Source organism: Pteropus alecto, unplaced genomic scaffold, assembly GCF_000325575.1.
Source record: "Pteropus alecto unplaced genomic scaffold, ASM32557v1 scaffold7, whole genome shotgun sequence".
Classification (NCBI taxonomy): Eukaryota; Metazoa; Chordata; class Mammalia; order Chiroptera; family Pteropodidae; genus Pteropus; species Pteropus alecto.
The window spans coordinates 9886400-9902469 of NW_006494614.1; the positions used below are offsets into that span (position 1 = coordinate 9886400).

The 16070-nt window shown below is 36.2% G+C and overlaps 1 pseudogene; it reads right to left on the minus strand.

The window, feature by feature from the left end:
* Positions 1 to 13725: 13725 nt before the first annotated feature.
* LOC112474810 lies at positions 13726 to 13844 on the minus strand (annotated as a pseudogene).
* Between the last annotated feature and the right edge of the window lie 2226 nt (positions 13845 to 16070).

Here is a 16070-nt window from a genome sequence, read left to right on the forward strand (position 1 = left end):
CTTGCTATGGAGTAATAGCTACTAACATTTAGTGCATGTGCTTCCCAGACACTCTCCCCCTACCCCTCTTCCTTCCACCCTGTATGTATGTACATATGCTCATGAGTGTGTTACACATGTAATCTGTTTGCAGCTAGGGCCCTTTTGCAGCTACCATGTTTGCTCCATTTTCATCTTTGGGCCAGACTCGATGTGCTAAAATTGAGGTCCAAACCATTGATGGTTATTACAAATTTTACTGACTGTTTTGAAGAAAAACAAAGAGAGTATTACAGTATGTTGCGCTGAAAATTTTTCTTAAAACACTTCAACGTTTCTCTTTTCCTTCAAAGTTCTTCTCCCAACCCCAGCAGCTGCCTCATTTCTTTCCTCCTTCCCATCCACCTCCTCAACAGCCACTCCAGCTGTCTCTGGCCTCCCGTGCTGCACAGCACACCCTGAAGCACGTACACTTGGTTCTTTAAGACCCTTAAACCAGGGCTCTTTTGGACAAACATTAACCACCTGTTGACTGCACCAGAGTGAGTCAGTTCATCGGTATACATGTATGTTGACACACACCAGTGGGAAATGATGACACTAATTCTTAAGTTTAATAATTATCTTGCAAGTCTGGAGAGATGAAAGAAAAAGAACCTGCCAAATTCGAGCAGCAGGTGTCAGTACAATGACTCTCTGGACCCCTAAGTGGTCCACCTGGTCACTGTCAGCTCAACCACTTGTGCTCCAAGAGTTCTGGGATGAAGGTCCCAGTCTGACAGCGTGGTCCCTTCAACATGTCCTGTGGATGTCTTAATCCAGGGAAAGTCCTTCTTTAGTATTTTTCCATTTACGAAGTCCAGGCACATGAAGTGCTTTGAAAGAAAATAATAGAAATTGCAAGTCCCCAGTTTCTTCTTCAGTTCTTGAAATACTGTTTAGCCTCTGTAATTTAGTGACCAGTAGAATGAAGCAGATGCATCACTACCATCAAATTACTTAGGTTATAATGTTTTAACTGGAAACATTTCTTCTGTTCAAAAGCAATATTTGGATGCTCCCCAAGAAGCTACCATCTACAATGCTGTGCACATCAGACCTTGCCAAGCTGCAGACTCGCAATTTTATATAATGTGCAGTCTTTTTATGTCTCTGTGTGCACATATGTACTATATTCGTCTACGCAGGCTGCCATAACAAAGTACTAGAGACTAGGTAGCTTGAAGAACAGAAATTTATTTTCTCATGTTCTGGAGGCTAGAAGTCCAAGATCGAGTTGCCATCAGGATTGGTTTTTGGTGAGGCCCCTCTTCTTGGCTTGAAGACAGCCATTTTCTCACTGTGTCCTCAAATGGCCTTTTCTCTATCCTTGCAGGGGAAGGGTAGTAGGGGCATAGAGAGAGCAATATCTCTGGTGTTTCTTCTTCTTTTTGTAAGGACACCAATCCTATTGGATTAGGACCCCTCCCCGGTGACCTCATTTAAACTTAATTACTCGCTAAAGGCCCTGTCTCTAAACAGTCTCATTGGGGGTTAGGTTTCAACCTGTGAATTTTGGAGGGGACACAATTCAGTCCATATCACCTATCAAACATCAACAGCCCAAGATAACTACATAACAGCAAAGCAGAAAATTTATTTGTTTTGAATAAAGATGTCGTCATAAGCTATAATAAGTACTTCTAAAAAGCAACACCTATAGTAAATACATATACAGAATTAGACAAATTTTTCAAAAAGACTTCCTAAGTATTTTCTTTGAGAAACTGAAAACTCATAATATACATTTCTAATAACATTAGAATTGAGAATGTTCATTTCCTTTCAAGGGATCTTTTCTTGAAATTTCATGTTTTTTTCTTAGTAATAAATGTGAATCACATTAAACCTCAGAAGTTTGATTTTACAGTCCTATTTGCTCTAATAAGTTTTTATGTCAACAAACAAAAATTTTATTTTTTGTTATTATAACTGTTCTTATTATAAGCTATTCAACTTCACTAAAATGAACTTGCTTTCTTATTAATTTGGCTTAGCAGAAATGTTTGTTCAAGCTGAATTATGAGACATATTTAATTCAATATTTTAAGTTTTTTAGGCAAATATGATAGCTGGCCAATTTTTTAAAAATCTAGAATATCATTTCTATTATCATTTCAAAAAAGCGAATACTTTATTCATTGTCTAATTCATACTAAATAGAAGCAATTGACACTCTTATTTTTTTCTTGTCTAAAATTACTTTATAATTTTCCAAGTGTTGTTGTTGCCAAGAGGTCAGTTTCTTTCTCCAGGATACTTGACCATGTAGAGATCTGCCGTCATGAGGACATGTAATACGGATCTATCATGTTGCTTTGAAAGCTTCAAAGGCCAGATTTGACCATAACATTCAATATCAGAGTCTAGTGCAGAACAAAGTTAATTGTGGAACAGTGTGTCTATTGACTGGAAGTGAATCAAAATTATATTTGAAGTGAGAATGAAAGGTCTAAAGTCAAAGTTATTACATTGAAATGTCTAATGATTTCACTCATCATTAATAGAGACGGACCCTCTGCCACACAATTTTAGAATACTAGAGAAATCATCGAAAGAAACTAACGAAGTAATGTGTATGATGGAAAGAGAGAACAAAAAAAGGGGAATAAGAAAACAGTATGAAGCTGTGTGATTTTTACATTGCTATAGTCTTATTCAAATATTTTATTTTAAAAATTGAATCTGCAATAAATATAATAAAATGCACACAAAAAAATTACACATTTTTAGCCCAGGGATTACACATTGAAGTTTAAGGTTTAAGAAAAACTAAGCAAAATAAATAAGCAGAAAGGCCAAAATTGTCAGTTCATGACCAGCCTAGTAGTCTGGTTTCAATTAATGGTGAAATAAATTTTACCCAAGATCAAATTAAACCTGAGTTTCTAAGTTACACAACAGGGACATCCATCACAGGTTTTAATCCAAGAGAATTTGATCTTTAAATACTTTAGGCTGTAAAATAAACAAACTCCACACACTTTAATCTAGATTACATTATCAAACTCCAAAATTCTTTCTGTAAAGTGCTTCTTTTGTTCCTTTTGGACTTTTGAATACTAATATTTCCATGCTTTATTGTATATTTTTAAATCAATATAGACACACAGCAAGGGCCTGTTAGACAACTTTGGTTGACTTGGTATCTGAAATAGCAACTGTTAGTAAAGCTTCAGTAGAACTGAGACCCATGTATGCAAGGAAATTACATCACTCTACAGAGAATCGCCTTAACCAGCCCACGCTTCAGACAAGACAGCAGGCCTGTGAAAGTTGAAAAACATTCAAATCTGACAGAACAATTTGAAGAAAACATCTTATGAAAAATACGAATTGGTCTGTAAGGTGAAAATACTGCAGTGATAGATTCTACTTTTAGATTTTGCTACACATATCAGGGAAACTGTCCACCATCTCTTCGCTACACTGCCACTTTTTAAAACTTATGATGAGTGTAGAATTGATCAAAAGAGAAATCTATTCTGAGGAAATGTGTAAGATTAATAAGTGGATAAAAATGAATTTTTCCAAGTATAAAAGTATGTATAATGTATCTGGTTAGAAATTATATAAAGGATTAAAGCATTGTGTAGATATATATTTTTAAAAAATACTTTGTATTAATATGTTAGAAATAAATTGCACTGAATTAACAGAGCTAGGTGAACATTATCCAGTTGATAAGAATGTGTCTTGGTCCACAAGATACTTGGAAATATGTCTAACGAAGAAGATGAGCCCTCACAGTTCGAAGTTCCTGCAACCAAAGAAAGGGAGAAACAGAAATGAAATCTGGGAGGAATTTGTGCAGAAGCCAATGTTTAAGAGAAGTGTTGGATTTGTGGACAAAAGGATGGGCACAGTGGCTGTTACTTCTCTTGGTGCTGTGGTTACAATGACATAAATAAACTGAGTTTTCCTGGATAAATGTTATTCCACTTGTCCAACCTACAGATAAACTGTGGAGCTGATGAAACTTAAGCTTCAGGGCCCCTCAACTACACAGACTCCTTCCAACACGCAAAGGTCTAGAAATGGTTTCTCTCAAACTCATATGTTTAAGTAAAATTTGCAGAACATATTTCAATCACAATCAGTTAAAAGCACTATATCTTTCCATGTTGATGTTCCTTCTGATTTACTTCCCCTTAGTCATGTCACATTGGAAAGTCCATAAGCATTTTGAGATTCAGTTAATGGGAAAATGCACCGAACATACACTTGGTTTGGGTTTAGTGGAATATAATTATGTGTGTTGCAGTCACTTCTGTATAGAGTTAAGTATTGCTAGCCATCCAGGTATAGAAATATTCCAGAATATTCTAACTGCCTGCTGTGCCAACTCATCTGGCATCCTGTCATGTGAAGAGAACAGGTCAGAGGTCATATTGTAACGTGATCTTTTTCTATAGTGGATAGCACCATATAAAGTATGTAGGTAGTAGAGAAGAAACAAAGTTTGTGATAAAAGGACATAAAAGTCAGTTTTTTGGAAATTCTTCCAATCACCAGATATGTAAAATCGTTAAGGAGGGAGGAGTCTATTTTCATCCTCCTAGTCAAAAGGAAATTCTATCTTGTCAGCAATATATTCAATAATGCAATGTGTCATAGTTTCCCTTCTTTTAACTAAGATTGTACATGATAGAATTGATCAGAATTACTGTGTTTGTACAAATTTAGCAGTACTACACACAATGAGTATATTTGTCCATGAAATCGCATGTTATATATGCATTGCAAAGCACTTAAGATAGTGTCTTAGTGTACCTAATGCATCTGATCTTGATGAATATATTTGTCCATGAAATCGCGTGTTACATATGGTATGCATTGCAAAGCACTTAAGATCGTGTCTTAGTGTACCTAATGCATCTGATCTTGATGAAGTCTGATGACGTGTCACTCATTGGGAGATTTAATTTACTCTTGATTTAACACAAAATACTAACATCAATAAACATAATGTAAAACTCATTGTACAATGCTGTGACGAGATGAAGAGGACAAATTCATTAAGAGTGTGGCCAGTTTAAAGAAAATGTAATATTCATCACTGCCCAAGAAAAGTTGAAATATCTTTACATCTTATAGCTCATATGTGGAAAAATTTGATAGTGGCTTTGTGATATTTGACAACAATCTTAAATATACACATGACATTCCTAGTCATGAATAACAAAGCTAAAAAAAACTTTTCCAAACTATCGATAATTAAAAACAAATTGCCGTCAATCATACTAGACTAAATTATCTTTTTAAGGGCTGCTTCTAGAAAATATTACAAACCGTTGTCATACAAAGAGATCAAAGACTATGGAATAAAACAAATTAGAAATACTATTATAGAGAGGTGCCGGGCACCTCTATTTTATACTGGATTAAAATATATATATATTGGATTTTGCAATATTTACAACTTCAAAATTTTTAAATGACTATTTCCTCTACTTTTGTACCTGTAGCAATAGCTTTTGGTCTCCTACTCTGATTCCCTTCAGCAAGTGCACCCACCTCCTAGGTGCTGCAGGTGTTGACTATTAAGGACTCACATAGGCCCCTGCTGCCACAGACTAATTGCCCATGGCTTTGCCTGGAGATGCCTGGAAGGCTTGACCACCCTCATGACTGATCAATGCTAGGGCATCAAAGCCCTTGCTTCATAGCAGGATGGTTCATATACCAGAGCTCCCCAGGAGATCTGGTTGAGACTAGGTATCTTCTGAAACCATACCTTTGTCTAGCTTCTCCAGCCCTATTATGCATCCTCACTCAGCAATAATTTCCTGAGGGTCTGCCCTCAATAAATTACTTCCTTAAGAATCTTATCTCAGGCTCTGCTTCTAGACAGTATCTAATTTTGTATTTGTAATTTTCATTCTTTTTCTTAGGTAAATGCCCCCAATTGTAGAAGCATCGAGTCCCTCAAATTCTGTATTTATTTCTGACCCTACTTACTGATATAACTGCACAGAGGACACTGTGAGCTGGAAGATGGGGATCTCATTTTCAGGTGGTTTGAGGAGCAAGGTTGGGTTGCTCACTGTTTTGGCAATTTCTTTGATTGTTCTCTCTGCCTTTTGTCACCATCAAAAATTAGGTTAAAGGGGTAGGATAAAAGACGAGAAGAATAAAAGGGTGTACCCCTCAGCTGAATCAAATCCCTTTAAGGGACCATTCCCCTTATGTGTCTTTGCCCAGAACTTGATCATGTTGCCACAACAAGATGCAAGGGAGGCTGAGACATGTACTCTTTTCAGACGGGTGATTTGCTGCTAGAATACAACTGGAAAATGTTAAGCAGGTGGGCAAGTGGAGACTTAACAAAGCAGAGAAAGCTGAACTTTAAGCACCTACAGTCAGAAAAGCCAAAAATAAGACAAGATTGGTTGTGGAATTGAAAGCAGCTGTCACTTTGAATGTGGCGTGGATAGAAAAGATCCACGTAAGGAAAGTTTATATAAGGAGCAGCTAAATCTCCAGATGCCAGCCCTAACATTGCATAGCCAGGCACCTTTCTCATCCCAACAAAGAAAGACAGGTACTCTCGCTGGAAAAATGGAAATGGAGCTCTAGCCTCAGGGATATTCCATGGAAGTAGGACAAAAGGTAAAATAGGGAGGTTAAGTTATATTCTTCATATTGAGCTGTGGTTAATTTTAGTCTCCTGCCCCTACTCAGCTCCAAGAATAATAGCAGTCAGGCTTTTGTCCTCTGCAGGAGGAGAGAGGGCATCACACTCCTGAAAAATGGAACAACAACAAAACAAATAAAAAACTAGCCTAAAAGAATAAAAACTTAGAAACGCTAATATTTGGGGGGTCTACAAAGTGAGCCCTAAGTACAAGTCCACAGTAAACTCTACAGTAAAGCCACTCTAGCCAAGCTTCCAATCCATTTTTTCTCTCTTAAGAACAGAGAGCCAAGAATTACTAGACTTTTGAAAACCATCTCTGCAGAACCAACCCTATCGCCAGTCTAAGGCCCTGTGAGCATGAGTCCCAGAGATGTCTGTAACAAACAATTGTTCAACTTCCAAAGCTTCAGTTTGAGAAAGCATATGCTGGCCTGATAGACTGCAGGTGATTAAAAAAAAAAAGACTGTTCATACTTGGTATTCTGTGCTGTACTGTCTTGATGCAGTCTTGATGTTTATTATATACCTTAAGATTAATGGGGTGCACCTTTAATGAAATGGTCTCTGACACATAACAGAATTGCATTAAGTGCACAGCTACTCCAGGCTCCCAGCCCCTCAAATTACCTGATGCAGCTGCTCAGGGCTTCCCTGCTGAAAATGAATCACTAGCTTGCTGCCAGACACAGGTCGAGAGAGCACCACTATTAAGGTACACCTAAGCCCAAAGATTCCAATAATTTTCTGGGTGACTTCAGAGAAACAATGGAATAAGAAAGGAGCAATTCAGTCAATCTCATTGATTTAATGTGATTGATGTATTCAGGAACATGTGAGAAGGGGCAGCATGGGAGGGGGCTAGAGAATTCACAGGGATGACATCGTCCCTATTACATGCTGTCTCTCTCTGAGAACAAGGACTGAAGTTCAGAAGATGTAACTAAGCTTTGTTTACTGATGGAAATGTCCACATTAACCATAACCCTTGGAGTAGAAAGCCAAGGAAAGGCAGCCCAGAGGGCCTAGTTATATACAGTATGGCTTGCCCCTAAAAGCAGAGCCAGAGACATACACTTAGGTGCAGGTGACTTATTTGAAAGATAATCCCAGATAACAGGAGAGTGATACAGGCAAGAAAAATGTCGATAAAATGTGTGTTATTGAACTGGTTACCACCATACACAGCTAGGGCTCAGTCATGCTTGGGACCCTCTGAAGAACTCTAGACAATCCACTTGGAAGTGTACAATATTGAAAAAGTGCACATATCTATACTAAAACACAATATCTATACTATGTATAGAGAAAAATAAATAATATAAATAAGTAAAAATAAATATAGTTTATATAAAAATATTTATAAAACACTATTCCAAGAATTAAAGTTCTACTGAATGCTACTTTGAGCACAAGTACAGTTCTTTATGTAGCATTAGTTTTTAAAATACTAACAAATGAGATTTGAAGAGACATGATTTTAAAAGTCTCTACATTCTTCTCTGTATGAGTTTGTTTCTGTTTTGTTCATTTATTTTGTTTTTTAGAGAGCAAACTGATGGTTGCCAGATAGGAGGGCGATTAGGGAGCTGTGTGAAAAAAGTGAAGGGATTAAGAAGGGTAAATTGACAGTTTCAAAATAGTCACGAGATGTAAAGTACAGCATGGGGAATATAATCAATAATATTGTGGTAACTATGTATGGTGTCGGGTGGGTACTAGACTTAACCGGGGGGATCACTTCATAAGTTATATGAATGTTTAACTGCTATGCTGTATACTTGAACTAATACAATATTGAAATGTCAACTGTAATTGAAAAATAATTTTTAAAAAAATCTCTAGCTTCTTGATGTTGGTTCTCATTGGTTGGTTTAACGTTTGGATTAACTTCAGAGGAACTCACTTCTGTTTGTAGGATTCAAAGGTGGAAGAGAAACTCCAGCCTAAGAAGGGGCCTTCATAAGTGCTTCCTAGGAGATGGGAAGGAAAAAGAGGTCTCTACAGGAACTGTTCCCTTGGATCGGGGGCAATGATGAACCCCATATTGTAGGGTATATGAATAAATGTGGCCTGGCAGCATAGGAGGCCTGAGCAGAAGGAAAAGAGCTACTCTCTTTCAGACCAAGGCACACTCTTTGGAGGGACAATGAGGGAGCTATTGTTTGGAAAAGCTTATTGAGATGTGGTGAACTTTAGGTCAGTGACCACATTATTCTTGTAACTTCAGCCATCATCTCTTCTTGTCTTGAGCGTCTGGATCTCTCTTCATTTAGTTCTTTTATTAGGAAAATTATTTCCCCCTTCAGGATAGAGTTGGTTCTTTTCATATTTCCGTAGGTATCCACCAGACTCTGAAATTTTGATGATTCTTTCTCTTGGCTAGTATCTTCCAAGATGACTCAATCCCCACATCCTCCTTTGGAACCGAGCCAAACTTGTCAAGGAATGGACACTTCTCTTGAATTAGTGCAGCTGGTGTTTGTGAAAATTTCAGTCAGTGTTTGTGAAAGCAGCAGTTCCCATTTCATATAAAGTCAGCTTCTAGCCAACAGGACAAGTCTGAACGAATATGAGATGCACCAAAGACCAATGACAGATGCACGCACCATTGACTCTGGCTGGAGACTGCAGAGGGCAGGGTCCGGATTCCCATCATCCAGCCACAGCTCCATCCCCGCTTGTGGCTTCTTGTGGATGCCTGAAGGCAAGTTCTACAGGGGTTTGTAGCCCCTCCATGGCACCAAAGCCCACTAGAGAGTTCTGCCAAGTAAGCATGCTTCCACTAGCCCACAACAAACTTCTGATATCCCTCTAGTTACACCTGCACACATCCCACACTGGCAACCTAAACAGGCCACCAGGAGGGGAAGGAGAGATTCATTCAAAAAGAGCTTTTTGCATACTGTCCAGTGATCCCCCTTCTCTTCCTAATTTAAAAAAATTATGAAACATTTTTATTAAGGTAAAATACATATTCTGTGAAATACAAATATCTTAAATGTAAAATTTGATGACTTTTGACAAATATATACACCTGCGTAACCAACACTCCAATCTAGATATAGAACAGTTTCATCACCCTCAGGAAAATTCCCTCATTCTCCTTTCCAGTAATCTCCAGTCCCCCAAAGGCAATCACTGCTTTGATTTCTATCGACTTGGACTCTTTAACTTGTACTCTTTATATTAACTTGGACTCTTCTTGAACTTCATATAAATGGAGTCAGACAAAATGCTTTCTTCTGTATTTGGCTTCTTTTGGTCCACATAATGTAGGATTCGTCCACGTTGGTCTACCCCCTTTTTCATTCAGAGTAGAATGAGTACAAGTAAACATGATTGGACATCAGTCCATCTCTCTTGCTCCCCATTTACTCCACTTCCCCTGACCTCTCTCCACCTGTCTTTCCCTCTCAATTCTCCTCACATTAAGCAGCAGCCCCCTAGCTCACTGAGTGTCAAGAGGTCTTGACCATAAAACAAGAGGCCACCAAATTCTCCAGGTTAGCTCACGCCAGCTTCTCTCCTTTTTATTTTTCCTTGCAATTTATTTTTTAATGAAACTGGTTAGTTTGTCCTATAAATTTCCACATAGTGGATATTGTTGATTGCTTCCTTGTGATGTCGTTAATGTGTTCTTCTCTCTCCTGTACTTCTTTAAAACTGATAAAGCTAGAGGTCAAAAATAGGGGGATAGGGGGAGGGTGAAGTGGTTAAAGGGGATCAAATATATGGTAGCTGAAGGAAACTGGTAAACACACAATAGAATATACAAATGTCAAATGATAATGTACATCTGAAAATTATACAAATGTATTAACCAATTTTACCCCAATAAACTTAATTTAAAAACAAACCTGATAAAACTAGAGCATGTGGCTACTGAGAACTTGAAATGTGGCTGGTGTGACCAAATAATGGATTTTAAAATTTTACTTTAAATTTAAATAATCACATGTAGTTAGTGGCTACAGTATTGGACAATGCATAAATGGAATATTTCCATTATCACAGAAAGTCATGTCAGATAGGTCTGAGTTAGAAGCTGGATCAGACTGAATGGTTTTGCAAGAGTATACTGATGTAAACTTCCTTCAAGAGGGCACATAATGTCTCATTGTTTCTCTGTATTAATTTAGAGCCATTTATAGTCATTATATAAATACATTATTTCATTAGAGGTTGCAAAATTGCGATATTCTAATTCTATCATTCTTTATTGACTGAAATACTTTTAGAAAAAAATTTTTTCTCATCAACCATTTGGGTTACCCTGAGGTTTGATTAGGATCAAAAGGTAATCAGTTAAGCTTGTTTTTTAGTATAATTATGAATGTGTACATTTAAAAATATTTGATGTTTTGATTCATTGAACTTATTATTCTTATCAATACTCAAATTATCTTCTCTTTAGCCAGTGTTATCTTTTGAATCTTTTGACATGGCCCTAGAATCCTTTGATAGTTTCTTTCTTTCTGATGTGACAAGATATTCCAGGCTTATCTTGTACATTTCCTGCCCCAGACTTGACATTAGCCACTCTTCCAAAGGCATGATTCCTTTTAGGAGAAAATGATATTCAGAGACTACAGCCTGGGCTCTAGTGTTGCTGAATGTTACTGGACTGGTCAGTGTTTCTAAGCCTTTTCGGTGGACAAAGATAAGAAATTTTTTTTCAAATTGAAACATAATTGACATATATCATTGTATTAATTTAAGGTGTACAGCAGGTCCTAGAATAACATTGTTTCCTTGTTTACATTTTGTTATAATGTTGATGAGATGCCATAGGAACTTAACTCTTATTTATATCAATTAGCCTATGGTGAAACTGGTTGTTTCGCTTAGTCGCAGAACTTATTGATGATGTCAAGTGAGGACATACTGTGTAACATAATAAATTGATATATATACCTATTGGGAAATGATTTCCACAAAAGTATAGTTCACATCCACCACATCGTTACAAAATTTTTGTTTTCTTGTGATGAGAACTTTTAAGACCTACTCTCTTAGCAACTTTCAATCACACAATACAGTATTGTTAACTATAGTCACCTGATGTATATTATGTTCCCAGGATTTATTTTTTTATAGATGGAAGTTTGTACCTTTTGACCACCTTCACCCATTTTTGTGCCCCCTCACTCCACCCCCCACCTCTGGCAACCACCAATCTGTTTTCTCTATTTATGAACTCTTTTTAAGATTCCAGACATAAGTGAGATCATACAGTATTTGTCTTTCTCTGTCTGACTTAAGAATTTTTTTTTTTTCCAAAGAGAAAATACATCACATGCAAGAACCTTTTAACTGAACTGCTTGTACCAGTCTCTACTTGTACCATACTTCTTCCAATATATCTTTGGTGTTTCTGTCAGGATCATCCTTATATAACACAGATCTGATCTTTTTAATGCCCTGCTTAAAAACTTTGATAGGTCCCATTATCAAAAGAATTAAGCCAAAGCTCCTTGGCATGGTATACATACAGAGTGTCCAAACTTGGCTCCTAATCTTTAGTCCACCTTGCTAGCACTCATTCTTCCTTCCCCCATAATGCAGCACACCATGTTACTCCTGCTACACTGTGTCTTTGCTCCTCTGATTCACTTGCCCTGAAATGCAGTTTTTCTTTTTTTCTTAGTATTTATATTCATCCTTCAATAAGTAGCTCGAATATCAATTTTCCATAAAATAATTTGCAGTCTTCCTTTTCTGTAGAGAACTAATGGTTCCATCATGTCCTACACAGTACTCTGAGATATCTTTATGTAGTATTAATGAAACTGTATAATAATGATTTGCTTATATGTGTGTCTCTCTCTAGCTAGACTGTCTCCCAAAATGTAGGACACTTACCATTGGTGGCTCTATCCATGATTTTATGTGATACACTGATGCAGCACTAAATATTGAGTTGCATAGTGGGAGAGTTATTTCCCTTTTAACAGTTTTTGCTAGGGAGAAAGTTTTAGTTTGGCGCTAGTATGGCTTAACAGCTCTCTGTTGTGTGATTAATTTTCCTTTTTTAAAGAGAGCATGCCTCAGGCTTGGAACCCCGGTAGATAAAAGTAATGGGCTAGAATGTTTTGTTTTTACATGTTTTTACATGTTATAGTTTTTGTGATATTTTATAATGATTACCTTCCATCTATGAGGCTTTAAAAGTTAATATTGTGATATTAATTTTGGTGAAATTAATATTGGTGATAAAATTCTCTTTTAAAATAAAAGTGAGCTAATTTAAAGAAAAATAGTAAGCATATTATGACAAAGAAGTACATCATTATCGCAAAAATCTCATAGGATATATGAAAATGACTTACGTCTAGGAAATATTGGACTAGGTCCTTCAGAGTTAGGAGACATAATTTCTATTTTCATCCCCAGTTCCTAGTGTTATGCTTAATATACAGTTGATCATCACTAAACATATGCCAAAATAATTAACGTAAGAAGAAACAACCACCTCCAACATTTTCAAGACCCAGTGTCACTTTTAGAAACATATAGGTAGAGTGACAGGCCTTTTCTAAGCTGACTTTTCTGAAAAAGTTAAATAATATCCATTATTATATAAATGACTTTTAAAATTATTTCCTATAGCTATAGTGGAAGAAATCAAATTCATAAGAGGATACAATCACAGATTCTCCAACTGAATTATGTGAAATGATGTCTTATAACCAAAGTTGGGGGCAACACAAGAATGTTTACAATACATTCTATACAAATCACATCACTCTTCACCTTCGAGGTCATTTACGTTTTAAGAAAGGGAAACTAGACCAGCTCTTACCAAAAGAGCACTAGCACCATCTGTTGGGGAGTGAGTTCACAACATAAGATGATATTTACTATCAAGTGACTTAATAATTCTGAATTTGTTTCTTCAAAATACTTTTCATCAGACAAATTTCAAGATACTCGTACATACCCAGATACAATTTAATTTAATTTAACTTTAATTTTTATTTTTTTAGGTGGGGCAACCTTTGGTCGACCTCATAGATTGCAAGGACCTTGTCAGCTTACAATCTCTTATTTTTTATTTTATTTTTTTACACCTACAGCACCTGGTCTTCCTAGGTGGTCTCCTATCCAAGTACTAACCAGGCCTGACCCTGCTTAGCTTCTGAGATCAGAAGGGATTGGGCTTGTTCAGGGTAGCATGGCCATAGACCAATTTAATTTCAAATCAATTCCAGTTCTCTACTATGACAGTCAAAAACAAAACTAATTAATCTGATTAAAATATACTAATCTTTCATGATTCGACTCCTTATTTACAGACTTTGGTAATTAGCCTAATTTGATCCATTTAAGAAAAGGTTAAAATATTAGAAACAAATTCATATGTGCCTCTATTTTAAACATAACTTAAAGACTACTGATTTTAAAGATTTGTCTTCTGAGACAAGTTTTAACAAGTTGAAAAAAGATTCTGAATTTTTCTTACTATAGTCTTTATATAACTGTGATTTCAATGAAATGTTTGAAGTCTGTTTACTTTTGAAAAGATGAAAGAACCACAGTCTCTAAATGAGAGTCTTATCCATTTTCCTAAAATATTTTCCAATCTAAGTTTATCTCTTATAGAGAAAAATCAAGAAGTGTTAGATCGTAACGTTTTTATTTATTTATTGAGCTATAACTGACATATAACCTTGTGTAAGTTTAAAATGTATGACTTTGATTTGATACATTTATATACTGCAACATGATTACCACTGTAGTATTTGCTAACACCTCTATGACTTTACATAATTATTATTTCTTTTTTTGTAGTGAGGAATAGACTATAATTTTTAAAATGTATTAAATGGAAAGGAAGTAGAAGTTGCTGCAAAGAATGACACATTAAACTCTGCTGTAAAAAAAAAAAAGGAGCTACAGTTATTAAACAATTGTCAGATTCTGTCAGTGGTATACTCCTTGGAGTTCTCTGGCAATTTAAAGAGACCATTAACTCTCTCAAGCCTGTAGGGTACAATTTGGTACCTTAAAGCAATGATTCATTAAAGTGATAGTTTTACTAAATGGTACATAGCTAAATTCTAGAACTTAGGGTAAGTAGAACTATGTTTGTGAGTCTGGCTACAGGAAAAGGTAGTTTTGACCTCAACCTTTTCCCTGCCTCTTTAAGAGTACCCCAATTTTAGGTTTACAGAAAAATGAGCAGATAGCACACAGTTCTTATATGCCCCCTTGCATGCACGTACAGTTTCCCATATTAATACCTTACATTAGTGTGGTATGGCTGTTACAGTTGATGGACAGATACTGGTATATTAACTACAGTCCAGATTTCATATTAGTGTTGTCATCAGCTTTTAAAAATTTGTAATTTCTTGCAATATTTTTTCTTACTCTAAATAAACATTCACTTAATGACCCCCCAAAAAAGAGTACCCCAAAAATGCCAAGGGAAAGGCAAAGTACAGCTTCATCAGTTACTCATGTCAACTGTTTTAAAGACCTGGCCAGCTAGTTTTGTATAACATTCTATAGTTGCCCATGCCTGACGTGGTCCTGCCTCAGGTCTTCCAGCTAGAAAGCAGTTTACTTACACTTCTTTACACCTGGCTGCCCCAAATCATACCTGGAAATAGAAAGAGCATACCTTTTAATGCAAGATACATGACTCCACAACATATTTTATTATTTTAAATAAAGATTGTATACATTTAAGGTGCACAAACATGATAGTGATACACATACATAGTGAAATGATTACCACAAACACATGCATCTCCTCATATCATTACTATCTCCGCAACTTATTTTAAGTTAATTCCACCTACCCTTAATGTTCAAGTTTCTAAAAGAGCCTCTTTTCAGAGTTTAAGACCCATTCCTCAGATACTTCCATCAATAGGAACAGAAAAAAAACCCAGTCCTCATCCACACTGTTTTTTACATACTCCTACAAAAGCTTTTTTTTTTTTTTTCAAACTGTAAAGGGCTTTGTAGGGCTTTTTTCTAATTGTAAAAAACAATTTTTAAATAATGTGACAGTACCAAAGGTAAGAAGAAAATATCGGAGGATAATGGCTCCACATGGAAAAAAAATCTGTACATGAACATATAGATACATATATTTTAAACTAAATGATTCATACCTTACACAGAGTCTAGTGAATTTTTATCTCACTTAATATGTCGGGGAATAGGTTTATTTATTTATTTAAATTTTATTTTATTATTAGTTTCAAGTATACAGTACATTGGTTAGACATTTATATAGTTTATAAAACGATCCCCCTAATTGCTCTTTCTCTCCTCTGGCTCTCCACTTAGCCATTACATTAATACTAACTGCATTCCCTATGCCGTGCTGCCCATCCCTGTGACCATCTAGCAAATACTTTGTATTTCTTTAACCCTTCACCCCATTCTCGCTGCCCAC